General features: G+C 45.2%; 1 protein-coding gene across 2 annotated transcripts in view; it reads right to left on the reverse strand.

Moving 5' to 3' along the window:
- ST3GAL1 (ST3 beta-galactoside alpha-2,3-sialyltransferase 1) overlaps positions 1 to 26,889 on the reverse strand; it is a 121,114-nt gene that overhangs the window by 76,076 nt on the left and 18,149 nt on the right. For both annotated transcript variants that reach the window (XM_079984467.1, XM_079984468.1), the window contains exon 2: positions 2,095 to 2,169. The gene's annotated coding sequence lies outside the window, so the exon portion shown is untranslated. The remainder of the gene's footprint in view (positions 1 to 2,094; positions 2,170 to 26,889) is intronic.

A 26,889-nucleotide genomic window follows, 5' to 3' on the forward strand; every position in this document is an offset into this window, starting at 1 on the left:
ACATCTGCTCGTTGAAAATTGCTATCGTTCATCACAAGACCGTCCTATTTCAGTGACTCTCGGGGACATGTAAAGGACCCCTGGAAGGTTAAGTCCAGTCAAAGGTGACTATGGGGTGCAGTGCTCATCTCGCTTCAGGCCAAGGGAGCCAGCGTTTGTCTGAGGACAGCTTTCCAGGTCATGTGGCCAGCATGACTAAACAGCTTCTGGCGCAACAGAACACCATAACAGAAGCCAGAGTGCACAGAAATGCCATTTACCTTCCTGCCACAGTGGTACCTATTTATCTACTTGCACTGGCATGCTTTCGAACTGCTAGGTTGGCAGGAGCTGGGACAGAGCAACGGGAGTTCAGCCCGTCGCAGGGATTTGAACCGCCAACCTCCTGATCGGCAAGCCTTAGAGGCTCAGTGGTTTAGACCACAGTGCCACCCGCGTCCCCATGTGCAGCCCCAGTTAATTTCAAAGTGATGCAGACCGCGTAGGATCTTCCATTCATGTCAGGACGGAGAAGCCGCCCGCCCTTCCTTTCCCAGGAGGTATTTTTTAAAAAAATAATGAAGAGTGCTAGAGCAGAGAGCAACGGTTTAAATAGGCTTGACTTGGCTAAGTGCATGACAGCTGCTTACAAGTCCAGGAGTAGAAAATGCCCCAAGGAAGATAACCAACAATTTCCCGCCCCCTCGAGTCAAAGTCCTGGGATGTTCAGTGCTCAAAACACACATTGCCTCCAAGAGCCTATGTTCCAGCAACACACACTTAACCTAAAGGCAAGGCTGCAATTTGGCAACTCAAACCGACTCTTACTGTGCTCCAAAATCCTTTTTGCAAATCTTGACTCTTGCTGGAACAAGCAGCAATTCTCTTTATTACATTTTGTTGCTGTCTTTTGTTTGCCTTTGCTGCACAAAGAGGAAGAAAGGCCTGGCACTTGGGGATATATATATATATATTCAGAATACCAAGCACAGTGTGTGCAGATTTTCCCATGCTCAGTCTGTCCAATGGGAATAGTGGTAATATAACGCACAGGGTGGTTGCAAGAGACTGTGCCAGTTTCAACTGCTTGGATTTCTTTTTCCATTCTCTTGACTTGCTCTGCACTGTAAAATGTTTTGATTCCTCGCTAAAGCCTTCAAAACCGATTAGATTCATTTGAGATCAGTTTTATTTATTTATTTTTTAATCATTTCAACTTTGTGTTATGAATGGAAGAAGAGTCTGCTGGATCAGGCCAAGAATTTGTCCCGTCCTCTTTTAAAGCTATCCAAATGGTGGCTCCACCTCACGGCAGGGGGCCGCTGTGGCAAGGGACCCTGGGTATTCTTATTGGGTGACACAGTCCAGCTCCGTAAGACAGCATAAGCTCTTGATCAAGTGGGTGGTGCTGTGGTGTAAACCACTGAGCCTCTTGGGCTTGCCAATCGGAAGGTCGGCGGTTCGAATCCCCAGGATGGGATGAGCTCCCGTTGCTCTGTCCCAGCTCCTGCAAACCTAGCAGTTCGAAAGCACACCAGCGCAAGTAGATAAATAGGTACCGCTGCAGTGAGAAGATAAATGGCGTTTCCGTGCACTCTGGTTTCCGTCACTGTGTTCCGTTGCGCCAGAAGCGGCTTAGTCATGCTGGCCACATGACCCAGAAAGCTGTCTGTGGACAAACGCAGGCTCCCTTGGCCTGAAAGCAAGATGAGCGCCACAACCCCATCGTCGCTTTTGACTGGACTTAACCATCCAGGGGTCCTTTACGTTACCTTGGTCAAGTCCTAATCGTGACAAAGAGGAAAACATTTCAGAAATCTACATGCCGATTCAGTTCTCGCCTGTACAACTAGCTGCCCACAAACTGAATGCCATCTTTGCCAAGAAGCTCGATAAACCTCCAGTTTTTATTTCCGACAAGGAACTATTGAAAAATGGAGGGAGTACAAAACATGGCTGGTGAGCTGAGTCTGGCACGATGGGCCACAAATCGTGCAGGCCTGAACTTTAGGCTGCACCACTGAGCATGCAATTGAATGACCCTTTTGCTTTAGAGTCACCGGCATGATCTCACGTATGCCAAAACAACACATTGCTTTCCACCCAGGGCTATACCTTGCAGCATCCAGAGGAGGCAGATGTGGTCTCGTCCCTCTGCACTAGAACATCTCTGTTGAATGTTGATGTATTCTGGGGAGAGAGAGAGAGAGAGAGAGAGAGAAACACAAATATAACATAAGCCGGATATTTTTAGGTTTCAGATTTACTCCAATTGCTAGAAGGCACATTTATAAAGATCCGCACACTCTGTGCTTTTAAGGTTAGATTAACAGACAACCTATTTCACCCTGATCTGCTTGCACAAAACTTGCACAGAGGTTAAAGTCAGACTATGTTAGGTCTTTATGGAGTGGTTATTCGACAATCACTCTTCATCTTGATTTGCTTGTGGGTATTTTCCCATTGATCATTCCTTCATCCCACACTTTTCGGCTCATTTCTCAGTCACCGCAAAAAGTCTGCGTGTTTTTTTAAGTGGAACTTTTGTGCTAGGGCACAAAGGGTGTGGTGTGCCACACTGATGTGGCAAGAGAGAATGGCAACTGTGGTGGGGAGACACAAGTACAATCAGAAACGTTTGAACATTTCAATGTAGTATAGGATCAAAATAATTTTTTTTATTTATTTATTTATTTACAGCGCTAATATAAATAAGATTACCCTCTCATTGAGTATGCATGCATACTCAAGAGTTGGAAAGGAACACAATCTAGTCCAACTCACTGCAGTGCAGGAATATTAACTAAAGCAATCCCTGACAGATGGACATCCAACCTCTGCTTAAGGACCTCCAAGGAAGGAGAATTCACAACCTCCCATGGGAGTCTGTTCCACTGCCGAACAGATCTTATTGTCAGAAAGCTTAGTCAGATTTTCCTTTCTTGTAACTTCCTTGGTTCGAGTCCTACGCTCCGCAGCAGGAAAAAAACAAGCATGTTCCCGTCTTCCACGTGACAGCCCTTGAGATATTTGAAGACGGCTATCGTATCAGTCTCTTCTACCATCTCAGAATTCTGCCATGTCATTCTGATGCATCTGATTGCACAGAATTAGGAAGTCGAAAAGGGTTTATCTTGCTCCTTCACTTAAAAAATTAAAGGGGGGGGGGGAAGCTTCCTGCAGATTGCACACTTCCTGCAAGTGCCACGTAATAGTCACTCATTCCGCACATGTAAGAAGTTGGTCGTTTAGTGTGTGCCGCTTTGTAATTCCCTGCCTACTGAGATCAAGCAGGCACCTTCACTGTACAATTTCCGGTGCCGGCTAAAAGCATTCTTGTTTAGGCAAGCCTAACCAGATGTTTCGAATTAATCTGCTTTGAATTTGCCATATTTCAAAAAGGAAAAACCAGGACACCCCCCAAAAAAAATTGAGCTTAGGAAGGCCCCAAAATGACTGAGCTTTTTTTAAAGGAAACCCCCAAAATTGCTGAGCTGCTTCTTCTTTCTTTTTTTAAAGGAAAACTTTTTTTTAAAGGAAAACTTTTTTTTAAAGGAAAACTTTTTTTAAAGGAAATTTGTTCAGCTTCTTTTTTTACAAAACCACCCAAAAACCCGGGATTTTTCTATTGACTTGTCTAAGATCCAGGACAACCCCCCCCCCCGACATCAATTTCACCTTTGAAATCCCGGTAATGTCGGGACGTACGGCGGCCCTAATTTAGGCAAACCTACAGATGTTTGGAAAGCTGAAGTAATTTTAATCTGCTTTAGTATTTTAAAACTTTTGCGTGTTTTAAAATACGACTGAGTTTTTCACAATTTTAATACCCTTTTGTTACCTTCTTTGAAGTTTGTTTGGGTTTTGTTTTTGTTTTCACAATCAAGTGATGCATAATTTTTATGAAATAAATCCATAGTGCAGAGAGAAAGGGTTTGTGAAGTTTCCTCTCCCACTTGCAAGTTTAAAGCGTGTGGAGGGAGATTCTGGTGTGGGCGACATTTACAAAACGAAACAAGAGACACCTACTCTGCAATCTGATATTCTGCAGTCGACAACACGGAGGCTCATCCTGTACAATGGGCAGGCTGTCTCTTAAAGCAAAATAAACAACTTACAAATCACCAAGACTGCCCCCCCCCTTGCTTAAGGCTCTGCCTGCAGGGATGCGTCCCCCAACTGTGTTAAACGTGGCTGTTCTTTGGTATGAAATGTGCAGCACAGAAAATTCCCGTTTCCTTAATGTATGCATTGACTTGCTTGCACTGCAAAGCGCAATTCTGAAATCCGAGTTGAAGTTTTCTATAAAGTTACTATAGTGACAAACTCGCATGCATTTAATGACTGATAAACCACCCGTTCATCAACGCTTCTCCCACCCACCCGTCCCTGGCAATAACCACCTTCTAAATGCTTTTGAGTTTCAGCTACTCTATAATAAGCAAAAACAGATCCCAGAAGAGATTAAACGCCCCCAAGTCATTTAAAACTAAACTACTGTGGTCAGTTTACTAAGCCGGCCTCCTTCAGAAAGCCACTGCAGGCCAGGATATTGCAGACAAAAACCACAACACCAACACACACACACACAGAAAGAGAGAGAGAGCAAGCAAGGAAGGAAGGAAGGAAGTACAATGATAGTAATTGCAGCTTTTGACACTTGAGGTGTGTATTTTTAGGACCCGCTTATTTTGTGACTGTTAAGTTGCGTTAAACTGCATTTAACATTGTGTTTTCATGTTGTAACCCGCCCCAAAACCTTAGGGTGAAAGGCAGGTAAAGCAAATTAATAAGAATAATTTGTTAACAGTGGAGATGGCTAAATCAGCCGGTGGTTTGGGGGTTTGCGAATAACAGGAGAGCCATTGGTCACAGCACCCTAAGCTTTCATCTGTTGAAATGTTAGAGATCATGAGCCGCATTTGTGGCCAGTGATCATGTGACAAATCACAGCTCAGTGGTAGAGCACACCCTCAATCACATGTCCATTCCCTGATACCTCCAAGTACAACAGGGAAAGACTTCTCCCTGAGATCCCATTGAGCTGCTGCTATAATAATAATAATAATAATAATAATAATAATAATAATAATAATTTATTATTTATACCCCGCCCATCTGGCTGGGCCTCCCCAGCCACTCTGGGCGGCTTCCATAAAAACCAAAAATACAGTAGATCCAGAAATGGCCAATAGGGCACCCCAGAGATACTGCTGGGTCAAAACTCCCATTATCTGATGACCAGAGATGTCATAATTCAATAGGATATGGAGGGCACAGCATTGGTTTCCCCTGGTGTAGACAAAAGCGTTTGAAATTAGCCAGGCGCATTATGCACCTCTCGGCCACTTGTGACCAAGTGAAGATGCCTGGGTGGCAGAATGGTGCCTGACATCTCCACCATCTGGAAGTGCATGCCTGGGGAGCTTTGGATCTGGACTGTTTGTATACACTAACACCCCATCCTGTAGAATTCTATCCGTTATATTTTATCTGCCTATGCAGAACGAATTTCAGGAACCGAAATGCTTTTTCTGTGCAGCCTGAGCAGGAGCAGTGAACAACGTTCTCCTTTTAGGTAGTGGCGCCTGCCCTGTGGAACATCCTCCCATCAGATGTGAAAGAAATAAACAACTATCTGACGTTTAGAAGACATCTGAAGGCAGCCCTGGTTTAGGGAAGCTTTTAATGATTGATGTTTTAATGTATTTTTAATCTTTTGTTGGAAGCCGCCCAGAGTGGCTGGGGAAACCCAGCCAGATGGGTGGGGTACAAATAATAAATTGTTGTTGTTGTTGCTGTTGTTGTTGCTTCTCTTCACTTATCTCACCTGGTTGCCCTGCTCACGGCTGTGAAGAATATTCCTACCTTATGAATGGCCCGTGTCACCATTAAGAAAAAGAGGCCAATATATAGGTGGGCTGTCCCTGGATCAAGTGATTTTTCTTCCTTTAAGTTCTCAAAGCTCTTAACCTAGCTAGATGTTTAACTGATAACTCAGTCGTTCCTTGCCCAAAAATGGCAACAGAAATTCTGTTTTGGCAAGTATAGCCTTGGTTTAAGATGCCGTTTGGTGCCTAGTTTATACATCTGAGTTTCTAACACTGGTTGAACTAGACGGATCAACAGTGGTTCAATCATAAGGCCACTTATGATATTTGCAGTCCTTTGGGGAAGGGCGCAGTGTTTGTCATGTGGAAGGTTCCTAGATCAGTCCCTAACGAAACATCCCTGCATGAAACTGTGGAAAGCTGCTGGAAGTGTAGACAGCCCTGATCTAGACGGACCAGCTATCTAGCTCAGCCTCATACGTCTTTCACATGCAAGCAGTCTCACGCCCCACAGTGCTTGCTTGGAGTCGCCTGCTCATGGGTGCAGCAGAAATCATGCAGGTGGCCACTTTGCCACCAGTCACAAGCAAATCTAGGCGTTTGGGGGTGGGGGTGGGACATCGGCCAACAGGGAACACGGGGAGCCAAGCACAGAACAACCCGTCCACCTCCTCTAAATCAGCACAAACAATTCTAAAAACATCACAACTGTTTTGTCAGACCAGTGCAGAAATCTATATAGTCCAGAGTTCAATTTCCAGCATCAGTCAGCTTCTAGGAAATTCAGTGGCGAACCTACATTTTTGTGGCCCTGAACCTTGAATTTTCATGGGGGCCCCTTTGCAAACCAACAGTGAGGTTTGGGTAACCACTTTTATCTCCTTCAGTGGGGTTGTTCTACCAGAATTTCATTTTTTTTACTGTAACTACTGCATCTCAGATTTTGATTAAAACTGCTGAACTGAATTATCTCATATTACATGGAGCACATTTTACAAAATACTCTTTTTCTTTTTCTTTTTTTTAGCAACCTATTCATGTACAGTTTCATTGTACAGTGGTGCCTCGCAAGACGAAAAGAATCCGTTCTGCGATTCTCTTCGTCTAGCGGTTTTTTCGTCTTGCGAAGCAAGCCCATTGACGGCTTAGCAGATTTGCGCTATTAGCGGCTTAGCGGATAAGCGGCTTAGAAAAAGGGGGGGAAGGGGAAAAAACCCGCAGGAACTCGCAAGACATTTTCGTCTTGTGAAGCAAGCCCATAGGAAATTCGTTTTGCGAAGCACCTCCAAAACGGAAAACTCTTTCGTCTAGTGAGTTTTCCGTCTTGCGAGGCATTCGTCTTGCGGGGCACCACTGTATGAGAGCTTCCTTGCAATGCCCTTTTCTAGAGGCAATATGCATCAGGTTAAGTGCTCTTCAGCAGAACAGCCAACTTACCAAGACAGTTCACCTTTACGACATCTATGCTACCCACTCTCAAACTTTGGGATTGTTGAATATATCTATCTATCTATCTATCTATCATCTATCTATTTATCTCTCTCTCTATCTATCTATCATCTGTCTGTCTATATACACACACCTATACATATATACACATACATATATATATATATATACACACACACATACATATAGTAGTCAAAATGGGTTGTGCAACCGTAATCTAGACTATTAGATCCAATTTTTTTAAACAAGGAGGACTGAAGTCTGATCCAGGGGACACCCCCCCACACACACCCAGATTAGGGCACCTAGAGCTTAATATTTGTTAAATTTCATAGCAGATTTGCCTCTGCATGAATTCAGGCAGGGAACTTTCTTTCAGTTGTCTGAGGGTCAGCTTCTCGGGAACCAGATACCAGGGGTATTCAGTGCTCTTTGTTCATTTCAGCGGGTTTACTCTGAGTAAAACGTAGTTGAATACCACCCTATGCACCTCGCCATGTGCAAACATGCCCGGGAGGCAGATTCGAGTGGCTTTTCAAATGCTTCCGTCTTCTTCAGCTTCCTTCTCAGGATTTATTTCCATTTGTGCCAGAGGACTCTCAACTCTAAGAATATGCTGATTTATTCCTCCTACCAGCTCCCGGCTTCTTGTCGGGGGAGATCGCTAGCTGCCTTCAAATTAAAGCTCACAAGCTTATGATGTCTATCGGGGGTCCATTTCCTTTTGAAGGCCCCCCGCAGAGCCCTCCATTCAAGCGATAGGAAATTACAAGAGTCCGACTGACTGGAGAACATGCAACTTTTACACCTGTGAAGTCTGAGGTAACTTCAAAGCAAAGGAGGTCCTGGCTTTGGAATTTGAAATGAGCACTACTTATTCAGTCAGGAAATTATTGAGAATGGACAGAGAAATCCCTATGCTGAAAGGTACATTTCCTTATGGGAGATAGGGAAGAATCTAACAATCTGCTAGTGCCTCAGTTCCTCTTCTGCAGAACTGGGAAACAGGTCAAGTCACCTCCTTGACTTCAAAAATATTTTTAAGGAGCTGATGAAATGATGTCCTGGTAGAAGAATGGTCCTTGTGGGGCAGGTTAGTTAGTGGTCTTTTATATGGAAATCAGCCAGAAAGGATATACAGTGGTACCTCGGGTTACATACGCTTCAGGTTACATACACTTCAGGTTACACACTCTGCTAACCCAGAAATAGTGCTTCAGGTGAAGAACTTTGCTTCAGGATAAGAACAGAAATCGGGCTCCGGCGGCTCAGCGACAGCAGGAGGCCCCATTAGCTCAAGTGGTGCTTCAGGTTAAGAACAGTTTCAGGTTAAGAACGGACCTCCGGAACGAATTAAGTACTTAACCCGAGGTACCACTGTAGTGGCAGTTCTCTCTCTCTCTCTCTCTCTCTCTCTCTCTCTCACACACACACACACACACACACACACACACCTTGACTGTCCCTTCAGCCTGCGGTTTTATCGTGGGTGTTTTCCGCAACTTGTTCTTCCCACAAAAATAGTGTGCCTTTGGTGGACTTACATGCTCCACTTTGTTCTGAATTGCGCCCCCCACCCCACCCCACCCCAATGCCACCACATTATCACTGTCTGGAAGGGCGATAGTGCAGCAAACGTGGGACAAAAATTAATCGGAACATTTGTGATACAAAGAGTTGTGAGATTTCAGCAGGAAGTGACAGGATAAGCACTGTGACCACCCCAAAACTTTCACAAACTGCGTTGAAAGCGGGACCACGTGGGACAGCCCCAGTAACATACTGACCGCAAGTCACCTTGACTGAGGAATAAAAAGGATGTTAGGAGCGATTCTTTCCATGTGTGAATGGGCCATTGCAGATGGGAATACCAGGGACAGAGTTCCTTTCAACTCAAGTGAAAGGCTTTGCCTGATCTATGATATACCGGTATATAATGGGTAGGCAAAATAAGTCCCGGGGGCCGGATCTGGCCCAATCGCCTTCTAAACCTGGCCCACGGACGGTCCAGGAATCAGCATGTTTTTACATGAGTAGAATGTGTACTTAAAATGCATCTCTGGGTTATTTGTGGGGCATAGGAATTCATTCATTCCCCCCCTCAATATAGTCCAGCCCCCCACAAGGTCTGAGGGATGCCACTTTAAATGCATAGATGGGGCCCTTACCAATGCAGACAGTTAAGAACAGGGTGTTGGACTCAGTGTTAGAAACTTGTATATATAAGCTAGGCAGCAAATGGCTCCTTAAACCAGGGGTTACAGTCACCAAAACAGAATGCCTAGTTGTCATTTTGGGGCCGAATAGCTCAAAAGTCGTACTTTTCCAATACAGTGGTACCTCTAGTTACGAACTTAATTCATTCCGGGGGTCCGTACTTAACCTGAAACTATTCTTAACTAGAGGCGTGTTGTCGCTAATGGGGCCTCTTGCTGCCGCTGCGCCGCCAGCACACGATTTCCGTTCTCATCCTGGGGCAAAGTTCTCAACTCGAGGTAACTCTTCCAGGTTAGCGGAGTTTGTAACCTGAAGCGTTTGTAACCTGAGGCGTTTGTAACTCGAGGTACCGCCGTACAACTTTCTGGCTCCTGAAATTCGTTCTGATTGTGCAGCTAAAATATCACAGATAGAATTCTACAGGATGCGTTGCTAGTGTGTGAAAACAGGCAAGATAAAAGGATCGCCAGACGTGCACCTCCAGATGGCAGACATGTCAGGCCTGGGCATCTTCACTCGGTCACAAGCGGCCAATAGGTAAAGGTAAAGGGACCCCTGACCAATAGGTCAAGTCGTGGCCGACTCTGGGGTTGCGGCGCTCATCTCACATTATTGGCCGAGGGAGCCGGCGTACAGCTTCCTGGTCATGTGGCCAGCATGACTAAGCCACTTCTGGCGAACCAGAGCAGAGCACGGAAACGCCGTTTACCTTCCCGCCAGAGCGGTACCTATTTATCTACTTGCACTTTTGACATGATTTCGAACTGCTAGGTTGGCAGGAGCAGGAACCGAGCAACGGGAGCTCACCCCAGATATTTGCAGTTTGAGGCAGCAGTGCCTCTGAATACCAGTTGCTGGAAAACACAGGAGGTTGGGTCATTTGGCCTGATCCAGCAGGCTCCACAGAGCCTAGGGCTTGCTGATCGGAAGGTTGGCGGTTCAAATCCCCCCAATGGGGTGAGCTCCCGTTGCTCGGTCCCTGCTCCCACCAACCTAGCAGTTCGAAAGCAGTCAAAGTGCAAGTAGATAAATAGGTACCACTCCGGCGGGAAGGTAAATGGCATTTCCATGCGCTGCTCTGGTTCGCCAGAAGCAGCTTAGTCATGCTGGCCACATGACCCGGAAACTGTCTGTGGACAAACACCGGGTCTCTCAGCCTATAGAGCGAGATGAGCGCCGCAACCCCAGAGTCATCCGTGACTGGACCTAACGGTTAGGGGTACCTTTACCTTTACAGTTAAACATACCAAAACCCCCGCTCCCCATCCATGAGAATTTCACTGAAATTTTGGATAAGTTTGCAGTTTCTTTTCTCATTAATTAATGGAGAACAGTTACAGAGAGGTAGCCGTGTTGGTCTGCCATAGTCAAAACAAAATAAAAAAATAAAAAAATTCCTTCTTCAGATACCTGAATAAGTGTGCATGCACACGAAAGCTCATACCAAGAACTAACTTAGTTGGTCTTTAAGGTGCTAATGGAGAACAGTTAGGGGAAGAATGCCATATTTTGGGGGACATCATTACTTCATATAGTTGTTTAACAATACCAGTGAGGCAATGCATCTCCAAGATATGTCTCATGGGCCTGCCCTGTTTATAAGAATCGAAGTTCCTATTCAGTGCTTTGTTGCTGCCGGAGGGAAACAAAACAGTCTGGGAAGGGAACCCACACAAAGCGAAACAATGCCCAAGACTGTAAGAGGCCTCTTCTCCTGCCAAAATGGTTTCTGCCGCAGCAATGCTAGATAATACCACTCTCAGACTTCCTGGAACCAGCCAGGTGGAGGAGAAATAATAATGGGGATGGGAGACGATGACAGTTCGGAAAGCGTATCAGCAAATTGATTTTGACAGCTGTATAGGAGAAGGATTTTTAGTATTCACAGATGGATATGACAGCACCATCATAAAGTGGGGGAGAGCACAGGGAGACAGAATTTCCATTTCCTTGGTTTGAAGTGCTATTGTCAAGTAGCTGTTTAGATATACAGCAGCAGGGGAGGTTATGGGGAGAAAGGATGGAGAGATCTCCCTCAGCAGAACCGTGTCCAAATGTTTGGGTGGTCACAAAGTTAGTTCTGCTGTGCTTCCTGCAAAATAGGGGTGGAGAGCCTCTGAACACCCAGACATCACTAGGCTTCTGTTTCCATAATCTGCAACCAACATGGCCAATGGTCCAGGATGATTGGAGTTCGAGCAACAACATCCGGCAGGTCAGAGAGTAATTGGTCCCTTTGTGTCCCACCTTTCCTCAAAGGATCTCAAGCATCTCTTCCTTCCCATTTTAGAAGAAGAGGAGGAGGAGGAGTTTGGATTTGATATCCCGCCTTATCACTACCCGAAGGAGTCTCAAAGCGGCTAACATTCTCCTTTCCCTTCCTCCCCCACAACAAACACTCTGTGAGGTGAGTGGGGCTGAGAGACTTCAAAGAAGTGTGACTGGCCCAAGGTCACCCAGCAGCTGCATGTGGAGGAGCGGAGACGCAAACCCGGTTCCCCAGATTACGAGTCTATCACTCTTAACCACTACACCACACTGGCTCTCACTGACTCTCTACACCTCTCACTGGCTCTCTTTATCCTCACACCACTTCTTGTGACCTTGAACCCTGGGTATCTTGACCCCCGGATCGCCTGACTACATTAACTGATATACTACTGACCAGGCATAGGCAAACTCCAGATGTTTTGGGACTACAATTCCCATCATCCCTGACCACTGGTCCTGTTAGCTAGGGATGATGGGACTTGTAGTCCCAAAACATCTGGAGGGCCGAGTTTGCCTAGGGGCTGGACTGAACCTTGTATATGGGCTCTGCCCTTCTGTATCCTCAAGTATTCAACTGGTTAACTGGCTTCTCCCTCCACTGAGCTCCGCCATGCTGGCAGCACCGGACTACAATATTCTCCTGCTTTGACCTTAACCAAATACTTCAGTATCCCAAGCAGGAAGCATTCCTTACGGAGCTTGGTTTTTGCAGATCACAGAAGCTCAGAATGGTGAGTACTTCTTGTGGCAGTTTGGAGAGCTAGGATTTGCATATCTGCTATTTCTATCTCGTGCTGGAGGTTTTCTTTAAGGGGGGGGGGAGCAATTGTGCTCTCTGCAGGCACAGGGAAGTCCTGATGAATGTCATTCTTCAGGCTCATGTTGAGTTAGCAGCACATGAAGCAGAAATAGGTCTTATTTTTTCCATCCAAGAAAAGAACTTTAATTCCCTCCCCCTGGTCAGTGCTTTCAGACACACTGAAGTTTCATTTTTTTTAAAAAATATTATTGCCAATTGGGCATGTTTTACCGAAAACAATGGGGAAGTGGGTAGTAATAATAATAATAATATTTATTATTTATCCCCCGCCCATCTGGCCAGGCTTCCCCAGCCACTCTCGGCGGCTTCCAACAAAATATTAAAATACAGTAATGCATCAAACATTAAAAGCTTCCCTAAGCAGGGCTGACTTCAGATGTCCAGGCAGGGCTTAATAATAAAAATAATAAATTTATATTCTGCCCACCTGACTGGGTTTGCAAGGGGTTGGAATCAATGACCCTCGTGGTCCCTTCCAACTCTCCAACTCCTTGATTCTATGATCTAGTTCAGCACATTGGCTGCCCCTGACATAAAGACCATCCCAGATAAACCCACCCTCCCTGAAAGGTTGGCTGGAGAGGGAAGAATCTGTTCTCTGGGTCCTGAGAATGGCAGAGGCATGGCTGGTTGGGACAATGGGTAGGGCCCCTATCACAAGGCCCTTATCAGAAGACGGGGCCTTTGACTGCGGAACTCCTTGCCACAGGATAACTGGTTGGCTCCCTTGCCTTTGTTGTCTGGCGAGCGTCATTTTGCTCTGGCAGGCATCAGAGCTTCAGGGACGAGTCTGCCCCCCCCCCCCTGTTTTTACAAGGCTTCGGTTTTTAAAGCCATTTTTATCTGTTGCTGTTATTGTACTGCATTGTCATTGTTTGCTTGCTTCTTTGCACTTTGTCAACCTTAACTGTTAAGCTGCCCCGGGCTCTGCACTGCAGCAGATGGGTGGAGTGCACATCTTTTCATTAAAAAGCAACTCTGGCGAAAGAGAAATGCAGTGGTTTGGAAATCTGTCCATTTTGCCCGAGAGTGTGGCAAAAGACTCATCGTTTCTCCTTGCCACTAGCAAGTTATTTTTCCCATTTGGGGGTCTCTGCCTGTTTGCCTAAGTTGATTACACAGCAGCACTTCCCCTCCTAATCTTTGGCCAATGTGTCTTATAAACCTTCTGCAGGAGGCGAATGAGCATCTTGAGCACAGATCCTAGACAGACTCGTTCTCCTTCTATAGCAATGGTCCCCAAACCCACTGGCTCTACAAACTCATCCCCAGTCCCCCTACCCTATAAAAAGAATTATTCAAACGAGCCCAGTAAGAAAGATAACAGCGCAGCAAAATTCAAAACAGTGAACAATTAATTGCACATTTATTCAAAATCCAATTAAAACGATTTAGTTCCATTCTTCTGCGGAGTCTCGCAATCTATCTTTGGATATGAGGCTCTCCAATTTCTCTCCAGAGTTCTGTGTTGTTTGCTTCCCGTACCTACGTATTGTAAGCCCTCCTTCTAGTCTTAGTCCACCCATCGCAGAGGACTTTCAAAAATTTAGGGTCTCCACACTAACACCGCATTATTCCATTGGCCTGAGTCACTTCTCATCACATTTTGATGATGTTCCTAACACTCCACGTTCCATGGCATGTTGTGTTGCCCTTCAGCTCTTCGTGGTTCTCTGGTCATTAGTTTAATTAATTCAACAAAACTAATGAAAACTTGATCCACAGGCACCAGCTTCTCAAAAGCACCCCACTTAAACTCCCTTGCCTCTTATTGCCCTACTAGGAAATCCCTGGGGTGGGGGGGGGCGGTACTGTACCAATTGAGGAACCACAGATCTAAGTGATCTTACAGATCTATACAGGGGCAGGCAGGCTTTCTGCCGCGGATAATTATCCTAACGTTCTGAGCGGACCTTGTATCCGAGTGGTTTAGAAGCAGGAAAAAGAAAGGTTGCTGATCTCTGGAGCGCTTGCAACATAAATTTCATCAGGGGAGGCAGCAAAGAGGCGAGAGACACAGGTGAGCAGATGCGAGGATGTGTGCTCAAGCTCTGCTTTGCAAATTGTGCCAATACAGTGGTGCCCCGCAAGACGAACGCCTCGCAAGACGGAAAACCCGCTAGACGAAAGGGTTTTCCGTTTTGGAGGCGCTTCGCAAAACGAATTTCCCTACGGGCTTGCTTCGCAAGACGAAAATGTCTTGCGAGTTCCTGCGGGTTTTTTTTCCCTTTCCCCCCCTTTTCCTAAGCCGCTAAGCTGCTTATCAGCTGATCCACTGATAAGCCGCTTAACAGCTGATCGCTAAAAGCCGCTAAACCGCTAATAGCGCTAATCCGCTAAGCTGTCAATGGGCTTGCTTCGCAAGACGAAAAAACCGCTATACGAAGAGCCTCACGGAACGGATTAATTTCGTCTTGCGAGGCACCACTGTACATCATAATGGCTTTACTTGCCAGAATCCAAAGCAAACCTCGCCCAAGGTTTGTAACAAAGTCCATAAGCTCACAAGACTAGAAGACCTGCTCCCTGCTGCTTGACCCATTTCCACCTGGCCTAGGGGGCGGAACCCAGTCTCGCCCTGAAAAACCAAGAGGCTCCTGGGAGGCCGCAGAGAAATTGCTGGAACAACTCTTGGATTGGGGCAACTGGCTAAAAAATGTTTTAAAATGTTTTAATTTTGGTCCCTCTGTTTTGTTTTTTGTTGGGTTGGGGTTGGTTCAATGTTTAGTTGGGACTGGCAGTTATTTTAATTTGGGTGTAACTGAACTGATTATTACTATTTTGTTTTTATTATTCTACTGATTTTTTGGTTTCTTTATAGTCTGTATAAGAGATTCTGCTTTTTAATGTTTGATGTTTTGTTATGTTTTTATATACAGTGGTACCTTGGTTGTCAAACGGCTTGGCTCCCGACCAAATCGGCTCCCAACGCTGCAAACCCGTAAGCGTTCCGGTTTGTGAACGTTTTTGGGAAGCCGAACATCCGATGCAGCTAACCCAATTAAAAGCTGTGCCTTGGTTTTCAAATGGTTCCATGAGTCGAATGGACTCCTGGAATGGATTAAGTTCAACAACCAAGGTACCACTGTATTTTGTAAGCCACCCAGCCAAATGGGCGGGATATAACTAATAAAAATTTATTAATTATTATTGTTAATATTAATTACTACTACTACTACTACTACTACTACATCCCAACCCATATTGCTTTGCTTCACTCCAGGAAACCATGATCACCAGTAAGCCAAGGACAAACTCTGGTTGCATCATAGTTTCTTGAATTTCAGATTCGACTGTACACCAGGAATTGTGGTTTGTTTCCTCCAAGCACAAGTGAGAAGAAATGTGGGTGCACACATGATAAGCCAAACTTTACGGATTTCCATGGCATGTAAGCACAACCTTGGTCTGCCAAAGCTTTGCCACGGATCTATTTCAAGCCCCAAGTTGGGAAGAAGGGTTTGCAGATCAGGGATGGATAATCTTTTGACCCTCCGGTTGTTGTTGTTGTCCGACAGTTTCTTCCTGTTATTCCTGACCGTTGGCCCTGCTAAACAAACACACCCACACCACAATCAGCTAAAACTGGGCACATGGCACAAGCGATGCAGAACCTGGTGCTCCTACAGGTCACTGCCCCCGTCCCCGCCCCAGCTATTTCTGTTTGTTCATTTGTGGCCAAGAACTGCTGATATCAAATCTTAGGACTGGCAGAATGCCCAGGAACAAGGAAAAAGCTAGCAAAACCATCTGCCAATCTAAATGTTATTTGTGCATGTGTCCAAACTCAAATGTTTCCTGAGATAACGGAGATTGTGGGAGATTGGGGAACTTACAGGGGGAGATCTGTGTGTGTTTAACCCCTCCAGAGCATGATACACACTAACTAAAATGCCCACCCACCCAGGAGAGTATTTCTGCACCGGCTGAGCTCGAGAGTTTTGAAGGCTGCCCAGAACATGCCCTAACTGCTAGGTTGGGACATTTGCTGTGGAGAGAATCAGCTGTCTGGGGGAGGGTTAAGCAACACCCCCCTCCGCATCCCAGTTCTCCCCTGCAAAAATGCCCCCCAGGACCTACATCAGTGCTGCAAAGGAATCGCAAGATGGGGAGCTTCATTTTTTTCAGGGTTTTGACAACTCGGCTCCATCCGTGGATGCAGAATGTAGCCATTGTGGTGGCCAGAAGCCATCGATAGAATTTTCTCCCATGAATTTATCTAATCCTCTTTTTTTTTTAAGCCACACATGGTAACATGGCAACCATCTCCAAGTATTTTAAAGGGCTGGTGCACAGATGGAGCAAATCTGATTTCTGCCGCTCTGGAGGGCAAAACCCGAAGCAATGGGTTGAAATTAAAACAAAGGGATTTCAGTTAATGTTGTTGGAATCATAGAATTGGAAGGAAACCTGAGGGTTCATCCATCCAACCCCCTGCAATGCCGGAATATGCAGTTGTCCCATACGAGGATTGAACCTGCAAACTTGCCGTCATTGGCACCATGCTCTAACCAACTGAGATATCCAAAATTCCCTGGCGAAACAGTGGAACAGGCTGTCTTGCAAGGTGGGCTCTCCTTCACCAGAGACATTTAAGCAGAAACTAGACAATGGACTCTTTGCATGGTCAGGGTTGGGCTAGATGACCCCTGAGGTCATTTCCACTTCTGCCATTTTATGACCTAAAAGGTAAAGGTAAAGGGACCCCTGACCATTCGACCCAGTCGTGGCCGGCTCTGGGGTTGCGGCACTCATCTCGCTTTATTGGCCAAGGGAGCCGGCGTATAGCTTCCGGGTCATGTGGCCAGCATGACTAAGCCACTTCTGGCGAACCAGAGCAGCGCACAGAAACGCCGTTTACCTTCCTGCCAGAGTGGTACCTATTTATCTACTTGCACTTTTGACATGATTTCGAACTGCTAGGTTGGCAGGAGCAGGAACCGAGCAACGGGAGCTCACCCCATCGCGGGGATTCGAACCACCAACCTTCTGATCGGCAAGCCTTAGGCTCTGTGGTTTAACCCACAATGCCACCTGCATCCCATATTTTATGACCTAGGATTTCCTAGTCTTGTGCTGCTTCTGGCAATGGAAGATTGCCACTATCTTGACCTCGGCACTACCACAAATATACCTGAGTTAAGAGCACTGAGAGGCTACTACAGAGACTTCCTTCCAAATTCCGCCACCATTTCAAAACCCTTCTGATACTGCCTTGAGAAAGCTGTGCATAGAGTTATGTTCACAATTGCCCCCCGCCCCCATTTCTCAATATCACATCCCAATGGAAATGGAGGCAACAGATCTAATTAGATGGGGGCGAATTTTGGAAAGGAAAAAGAGACGAAACCAAGTGTTAATGAGGTTGCTTCGGCTGAAATTACACCTCGGAAATTAACATCAAGGCCAATCATACATACATCCAGGGAATTAGGCTAAACCTTTCGTGAAATTATGTTCACATAGGAAAGAGGTACATGCATGAAAAGATCAGGCATATTTTATTGGCTTTAATTAAAATTCACTGAATTACAGAGAACGACCATAGCTCAGTTTGATGTTTATATGCTGACGTTCTCAGGTTCAATCCCTAAAAGCAGGCTGGGACTGACCTCTGCCCATCAAAGCAAGCCCCGCCATGGGTCAATAATGCAACTGGAAGAAGAGAGTTTTGCAGAGGCCAGCTACAGAATGGTGAGTGAAGAAGTGTCCTATTTACCATCCTCTGGACCTCCTGGGAAAACTCCCCAAACCAAACCTTCCGTGCAAGGTCTGGGGATGGCTGCTGGGATCGGGCGGGGGCCAGTACTCCTGGGCCCTCAGCCACTGTCTCGCCTGGCCAGCCAGTGCCGTCAGGTCTTCCTGCTGCCAGCTGGAACCAGATGTGAGTCCAGTGTAGCTGACTAAGTACAGAATGGTCCACAGCTGTGGGCAGTCAAAGGATGCTCCATCAACCTTGGTGCCTGCCCATAAAAGCAAGTCTAGAGTTGGAGACTCTAGGGAGATGTTGGGATTGTGAGTATGTGATCTGAGTTTGTTTGGGCCCTGGGTGAGTGCCAAGGTGGATGGGTGGAGCCCTGGGTGAGAACCAGTTGGCTGAGAGGTCCTGGGTGCCAAGGTGTGTCAAAAAGAGGAAAAATTCGTAGCGGTATGCACCTATCAGTAATTTGTGTTGATTGTTTTCTTGTGCATTTTCATAACATTTGTTGCTGCTTTAGGTTTCTGTACACTGGTTAGGGAAACTTTTGCATATTAAGTGTTATAGAAAAGGTCTAAATAAATTAAACGAATAAACTTGGAGAGCTATTGCCAGTTATAGTAGACAGCTTGGCTAACGTGATGTCAAACTGATCCCGATGCAAGTTTGATAAGTTATTTTAATATACACAGGTATTCTTCAATGAAAACATAGTTGAATTTGCTGAGAAATTTGACTCAATTTCATTTAGGACGAAGGTAAACACTTCAGATGAATCTTCTCCAAATCCATTTGGAATCAAAAGCTAACAAATTGCTACAACAATGGATTTAAACTCTGGCAATTTTAGCCTGAGGCACGTTTTTATGGCCCCTTATCCGAAGGGAAACAGATACCCTCGAGCTTAAGAACTTTACTTAACAACTTAATCAATCAAGTTTCAGAAAGTTGTGGGAAATGCTGGTCCATGTGTTATTTTTCTTGGACTTGACTCTACAATTCCATTCAGAATTTTTAAGTCATTGCAATGTCTACCCCAAGAGACGCTCAGCTGCAAAGTTCTGTGAATGCCCGAGAAATTAGACATGAGTAATCGTGCCTCAATAAACTTTTACGGCAGTGTTGGCTCTCCAGAGAAAATGTGACATCCGAAGAATGTAGGAAATTGCCTGCAGTGTTTGGTTTGTGATGAACCCATGCGTAGGATTACCAAGACAATCCAGAGGAATTGGGGAGGAAGTAAGATAAGAACATAAGACCCCTTGGATCAGGCCAACGGCCCAGCTAGTCCGTCATCCTGTTCTCACAGTGGCCAACCACAAACCCAAAAGCAGGACCTGAATGCAACAGCACTTTTGGTTTCCAGCACCTGGTATTCTGGGACATGATGCCTCAGCCAGTGGTGGTACATCTTGCCGGTTAGTTTCCTATTTCAAAGGGAAGTGTACCGAGTGCTGCCACAGGCTGTCTCGCCAGAGTGGTGCATGCTCTAGTTATCTCTCGCTTGGTCTACTTTAATGCGCTCTACGTGGGGCTACCTTTGAAGGTGACTCAGAAACTATAACTAATCCAGAATGAGGCAGCTAGACTGGTGACTGGGAGCGGCCACCGAGACCACATAACACCGGTCTTGAAAGACCTACATTGGCTCCCAGTACGTTTCCGAGCACAATTCAAAGTGTTGGTGCTGACCTTTAAAGCCCTAAACGGCCTCGGCCCAGTATACCTGAAGGAGCATCTCCATCCCCATCGTTTTACCCGGACCCTGAGTTCCAGTGCCGAGGGCCTTCTGGTGGTTTCCTCGCTGCGAGAAGCCAAGTTACAGGGAACCAGGCAGAGGGCCTTCTCAGTAGGGGCACCCGCCCTGTGGAACGCCCTCCCACCAGATGTCAAAGAGAAAAACAACTACCAGACTTTTAGAAGACATCTAAAGGCAGCCCTGTTTAGGGAAGCTTTTAATGTTTAATAGGTTATTGTATTTTAATATTCTGTTGGAAGCCGCCCAGAGTAGCTGGGGAAACCCAGCCAGATGGGCGGGGTATAAATAATAAATTATTATTATTATTATTATTATTATTATTATTATTATTATTATTATTATTATTATTATTATTATTTTGACCTATAAAGCCTTAAATGGCTCAGGACCACAATACCTCAAGGACCGCCTCTTTCCATATGAACCTACCCGGACCCTGAGATCATCTTCTGAGGCCCTTCTTAGTGTGCCTCCCCCTCAAGAGGTCCAGAGAGTGGCAACATGAGAACGGTCCATCTCTGCAGTGGCTCCCATCTGTGGAATGCTCCCCCCAGGGAAGTTCCCCTGGCGCCTTCATTATACATCTTTAGGCGCCAGGCCTTTGGTTGATCCGATTGACATCCTATGCCCTTTTAAAATGTGGCTCTTGGGGGGGGGGCATTGTTACTGGGTTATTGTTTTGATTTTGATTTTATAAATTGTGAACTGCCCTGAGACCTCTGGATATAGGGTGGTATATGAATTCAGTAATAAGACTAAGAATACCAACACCCAGCAAAATCTGTCACTTAAGGAATATCCTCCAGTTCCCTTTTGAATATATAGCTCAGTCGGCAAAGCATGAGACTCTTAATCTCAGGGTTGTGGGTTTGAGTCCCACATCGGGCAAAAGATTCCTGCGTTGCAGACTAGATGACCCCTGAGGTCCCTTTCCAGCCCTACAGTTCCATGATCTACCCAAGGGGTTTTCTGGATCTGCACGGAATTGCAAAACAATGAAACCAAGCAAAGTATGCATGCAGATTGCAATCACAGAGGAAGCCAAACCAATCACTGAAATCCACGACTGTGATCTCAGCAGTAAAACAGGTATATTTTATTGCCTTATACAGAGCAGGCCATAATAAATCTACCATTACTTCTGCTTTCCACCCACCCAGAGTTTCGGCCGTCACTGTTGGCAGCTGACCACATAGTTCAGTGGTTAAATAATCGTATCACCAAGGTTGATAAAACATATTTGCTTGTTTCAACATCTTTCGAGCTCAGGTTACACCACAAAGGAAATGTTCAATGTTGTGCTTGGCTCTTTGTGAAGATGTAGCCTTTCCTTTACGAAACAGGCATGTGATTGGCATGGAATGGGGAAGGAACTGCCTGAAAATAAGTAGATCTACATCATGGAGCATGATTAATGTTATGCTTTATGGGAAAAGTGAGCTTAAGTTTCTATTTATACAAATAGTTGCTTTTAGCGGGGGGGGGGTGCTTTCTTCCCTCCCCTTAACACTGGACTGAGAAAACTGTGGCCCTCCAGATGTTGCTGGCTCTTACTCTTATAAGCATCACTCAGCATGGTTTGTTGTTGTTGTTTAGTCATTTCCGACTCTTCATGACCCCATGGACCAGAGCACACCAGGCACACCTGTCTTCCACTGCCTCCCACAGTTTGGTCAAACTCATGCTGGTAGCTTCGAGAACACTATCCAACCATCTCCTCTGTCATCCCCTTCTCCGTGTGCCCTCCATCAGGGTCTTTTCCAGGGAGTCTTCTCATGAGGTGGCCAAAGTATTGGAGCCTCAGCTTCACGATCTGTCCTTCCAGTGAGCATTCAGGGCTGATTTCCTTCAGAATGGAGAGGTTTGATCTTCTTGCAGTCCATGGGACTCTCAAGAGTCTCCTCCAGCACCATAATTCAAAAGCATCAATTCTTTGGTGATCAGCCTTCTTTATGGTCCAGTTCTCACTTCCATACGTCACTACTGGGAAAACTTTAACTATTCGGACCTTTGTTGGCAAGGTGATGTCTCTGCTTTTTAAGATGCTGTCTAGGTTTGTCATTGCTTTTCTCCCAAGAAGCAGGTGTCTTTTAATTTCGTGGCTGCTGTCACCATCTGCAGTGATCATGGAGTCCAAGAAAGTAAAATGGTCAGGAATTGGCAGAGTTGTAGTTCAACAGCTGGGTGGCCGTAAGAACATAGATTCCCTCCTAGATCAGGCCAATGGCCCATCTAGTCCACCATCTTGTTCTCACAGAGGCCAACCAGAAGCCTGCAAGAAACCTACTAGCAGGATTCAAACAGTCTCCAACAACTAGTATAAGGGTTCGAAATTAGCCAGAAGCCAGGCGCATTTGGCACCTGGCTATTGGCTACTTGTGACCAAGTGAAGATGCCTGGGTGCCAGGATGGTGGTCTGACATCTCCATCTGGAGGTGCATGCCTGGGGATCAGTGGATCTGGACGGTTGTATAAACTAATACCCCACCCTGTAGAATTCTATCCGTTCTATTTTATCTGCACAATCGGAATGAATTTCAGGAGCCAAAATGCTTTTTCTGTGCAGCCTGAGCAGGAGCGGTGAACAATGTTATAGTTAATTGTTCTCGCTTATCTTCACTTACCCTACCCGGCTGCCCCGCTCACTGTTGTGAAGAATATTCTGATGTTATGAATGGCCCGTGTCACCATTAAGAGAAAGAGGTCGGAAAAGGCCAAAATATATGTGGACTGTCGCTGGATCAAGTGACTTTTCTTCTTTAAGTTCTCAAAGTTCTCAACCGAGCTCAAGGTTGTAATCTGAACTAGCCAGATGTTTAATTGATAGTCAATCACAGTCAGTCCATCATTTGGAAAATAAGACTTTAGAGCTGACTTGACCAAAAATGGTAACTAGACATTCCGTTCTGACAACTGTAATCTTGGTTTAAGGAGACATTTGGCACCTAGCTTATATATCTGAGTCCCCAGCCCCCTATAATTTTTATTAAATTTTCTGTTTTACATTTCAGAATATTCATTTAAACAACCTTAAAATATCTGTGACTTCCCTTCTTCTCTTTCCATGGTTTGTTTTGCATAAGATAAATCCCTGCATATTTTTTACATAAACTAAGCCATTCAGTATTCCATTATTATATTCATCAAAACTTATTTACACTGTTGAATTTATCTTAAGATACATATTGGAGTTTCATGGCAACTTCCTGTATGGCACTGAGTTGAACTTCCTCAACAGAAATGAGTTGCATCAGTAACTTATTATGCTACGGTTTCATCCTTTCTGCTGTGATCCTGCCCCCACCCAAAAATAAATAAATAACCCCTTCTTAAAGATATTGACTATAAGAGTTTACCTTTGCCTTTAATGAGAGGGCAATAAGGATTTGCATATAAACATGGACTGGAAATCAAGGACAATATGAATTCGTGGTTATCTTTTCTTTTGAAACAGGGCAAATATCCAGGAATATTATTCCTAGAAACTCTGAAAGATTAGATTTGAAGCTCCGATTGAATCATAGACTCATAGAATTGTAGAATTGGATGGGACCCTGGCGGCTTACGAGGTTTCATCCAACCCTCAGCTTCCAATATGTTTCGGTCATGCAGATATACCAAGCACGCCAAATAAAGTTTATAATTAATTCTGGAAAATACAACTGACACAGAATGGAACAGAAAGATGTTATAATTTGCTAATTAACTACATAAGGGATATTACTTCAGGAAGAAGAGTACACAGAGGTTTTAATTAGTGTCTAGAGTTAAGAATCTCGGAGACCTTCATAAATTTACATGTAATGACTAAAAGAAAGCCATTATTATTATTAAAGGTAAAGGTAAAGGTACCCCTGCCCGTACGGGCCAGTCTTGACAGACTCTGGGGTTGTGCGCCCATCTCACTTAAGAGGCCAGGGGCCAGCGCTGTCCGGAGACACTTCCGGGTCATGTGGCCAGCGTGACATCGCTGCTCTGGCCAGAGCCAGAGCCAGAGCCAGAGCCGCACACGGAAACGCCGTTTACCTTCCCCTATTTATCTACTTGCACCCGGAGGTGCTTTCGAACTGCTAGGTTGGCAGGCGCTGGGACCGAGCAGTGGGAGCGCACCCCGCCGCAGGGATTCGAACCGCCGACCTTTCGATCGGCAAGCCCTAGGCGCTGAGGCTTTAACCCACAGCGCCACCTGCGTCCCATTATTATTATTACCACTTGATAAATTGGCAGGCATTGAATTTATGACTATCCAAAGTGTCATGCAGAACAGATATATTTGAAGGAACATTGAAACTCCGAATTACAAATAGAAACCTAGAGGTCAAAGGGTAAAAGCACAATCTTACATTTGCTTACTCAGAAGTAAGGGTAAGGGTGCATGCCCCGAATTGCAGCTTTAACTGAATTGTCACAAAACTGACTGAGTAGCCAATCTGTTAGAAATCACTCAATATATGCTGGGTCTTACATACTAAGCCTGCACTGAAAAGAGTTTGGATTTTAAATCACAGCCAAAGGAGAGGCTGCCTTCAGCATGAAACGCTTTCAGCATGAAACAGCTTTCAGGATGAAGGTGTTTGTTGTCGCCGGATGTTGAGGATGAGAAGAAGCTCATTCTGTTTCTGAGCTTCCAAAGACTTCTAACACGTTGCGAGGCGAAGGAACTCAAGTGTTGTGTGTGCAGCCCAATCCTATACAAAGATTAGTAAGCCCATTCTACAGACACATGTTGTTGTATTATACTGTAAATCACCATATTTTTCGCTCTATAAGACGCACCAGATCGTAAGACGCACCTAGTTTTTGGAGGAGGAAAACAAGAAAAAAAATATTCTGAATCCCAGAAGCCAGAACAACAAGAGGGGTCGCGATCCCTCTTGCTGTTCTGGCTTCTGGGATAGCTGCGCAGCCTGCATTCGCTCCATAAGACGCACACACATTTCCCCTTACTTTTTAGGAGGGAAAAGGAGCGTCTTATAGAGCAAAAAATGCGGTAACCTGATCCGAGGCAGAAAGGGTATTGTTACGTCCAAAAACTTAGCCACTCCAAATGGTACCTTTTTATTTCCATTATTTGTGTGCATTTAGGGACATAAGACCCATTAAGTCAACTTGAGAATTTTGTTTCTCTTCCTCCCACTTCAGACAGACTTTGCCAGAAGTTAAACTTACATTTTTTTAAAAAAAATGGCTGGTTTTTTTTAAAATAAAAAAATATAAGCTAAAGATTGTTGGCAAATTTGTCAGCTTGTCAACCTCTTCTCAAAAATCTGTAATTAGAGCCTTTCCCCCATTAAGTATGAGCCCAGAAGGCAAATACATAATTACAGGCATTTTCTACCAATATATTAGACACATGAGTCACTTGGAAGCATCTGGTCTGCTAGGGCTCCTTGGCACGTCTGTTTTTGAGCATGTAAATATGTATGAATGGGTAAAAAGGCATTTTATTGGCTTAACTGACAGAACACAGAAAACAGAACATGCGCCTTTTGTAGGGAAAGAAAACTGGAACGTGTGCAGTAGAGGAATCATAGAATCAGAGTTGGAAGAGACCACAAGGGCCATCGAGTCCAACCCCTTGCCAAGCAGGAAACACCATCAGAGCACTCCTGACATATGGTTGTCAAGCCTCTGCTTAAAGACCTCCAAAGAAGGAGACTCCACCACACTCCTTGGCAGCAAATTCCACTGTCGAACAGCTCTTACTGTCAGGAAGTTCTCCCTAATGTTTAGGTGGAATCTTCTTTCTTGTAGTTTGGATCCATTGCTCCGTGTCCGCTTCTCTGGAGCAGCAGAAAACAACCTTTCTCCCTCCTCTATGTGACATCCTTTTATATATTTGAACATGGCTATCATATCACCCCTTAACCTCCTCTTCTCCAGGCTAAACATGCCCAGCTCCCTTAGCCGTTCCTCATAAGGCATCGTTTCCAGGCCTTTGACCATTTTGGTTGCCCTCCTCTGGACATGTTCCAGTTTGTCAGTGTCCTTCTTGAACTGTGGTGCCCAGAACTGGACACAGTACTCCAGGTGAGGTCTGACCAGAGCAGAATACAGGGGCACTATTACTTCCCTTGATCTAGATGCTATACTCCTAGAGATGCTATACTCCTAGAGAGCAACCAAGACGATCAAGAGTCTAGAAACTGAGTCTTATGAGGAGTGGTTGAAGGAGCTTGGTATGTCTAGCCTGGAAAAGTGAGACTGAGAATAGATACGATAGCCATCTTCAAATATCTCAAGGGCTGGCACATGGAAGAGGGAACAAGCTTGGAGGGTAGGACCCGAAACAATAATGATAATGATAATGATAATAATGATAATAATAATAAATTTTATTTATACCCCACCCTCCCCAGCCAGAGACGGGCTCAGGGCGGCTAACACCAGTAAAATTACAGTAAAAACATAATAGTGAGGGGGGAAACCAATTTAAAATACAAGTTAAAATACAATTTAAAATGCAGCCTCATTTTAAAAGTAGCCCATAGATCAAAACCATAAGGGGAGGGAAACATAACAGTCCGACTGAGTCCAAACCAAAGGCCAGGCAGAACAGCTCTGTCTTGCAGGCCCTGCGGAAAGATGTCAAGTCCTGCAGGGCCCTAGTCTCTTGTGACAGAGCGTTCCACCAAGTCGGGGCCAGTACTGAAAAGGCCCTGGCCCTAGTTAAGACCAATATAACCACCTTGTGACTTGGGACCTCCGAAATGTTGTCATTTGTGGCATACCAGGAGAGACGGTCCCATAGGTACTAGGGTCAAAACCAGCACCTTAAACCTGACCCTGTACTCCACCAGGAGCCAGTGCAGTTGGTAAAGCACTGGATGAACGTAATCCCACAGCAATGACCCCGTAAAGAGCC

Source organism: Podarcis cretensis (assembly GCF_951804945.1).
Source record: "Podarcis cretensis genome assembly, chromosome: 7".
In the NCBI taxonomy this organism is placed as follows: Eukaryota; Metazoa; Chordata; class Lepidosauria; order Squamata; family Lacertidae; genus Podarcis; species Podarcis cretensis.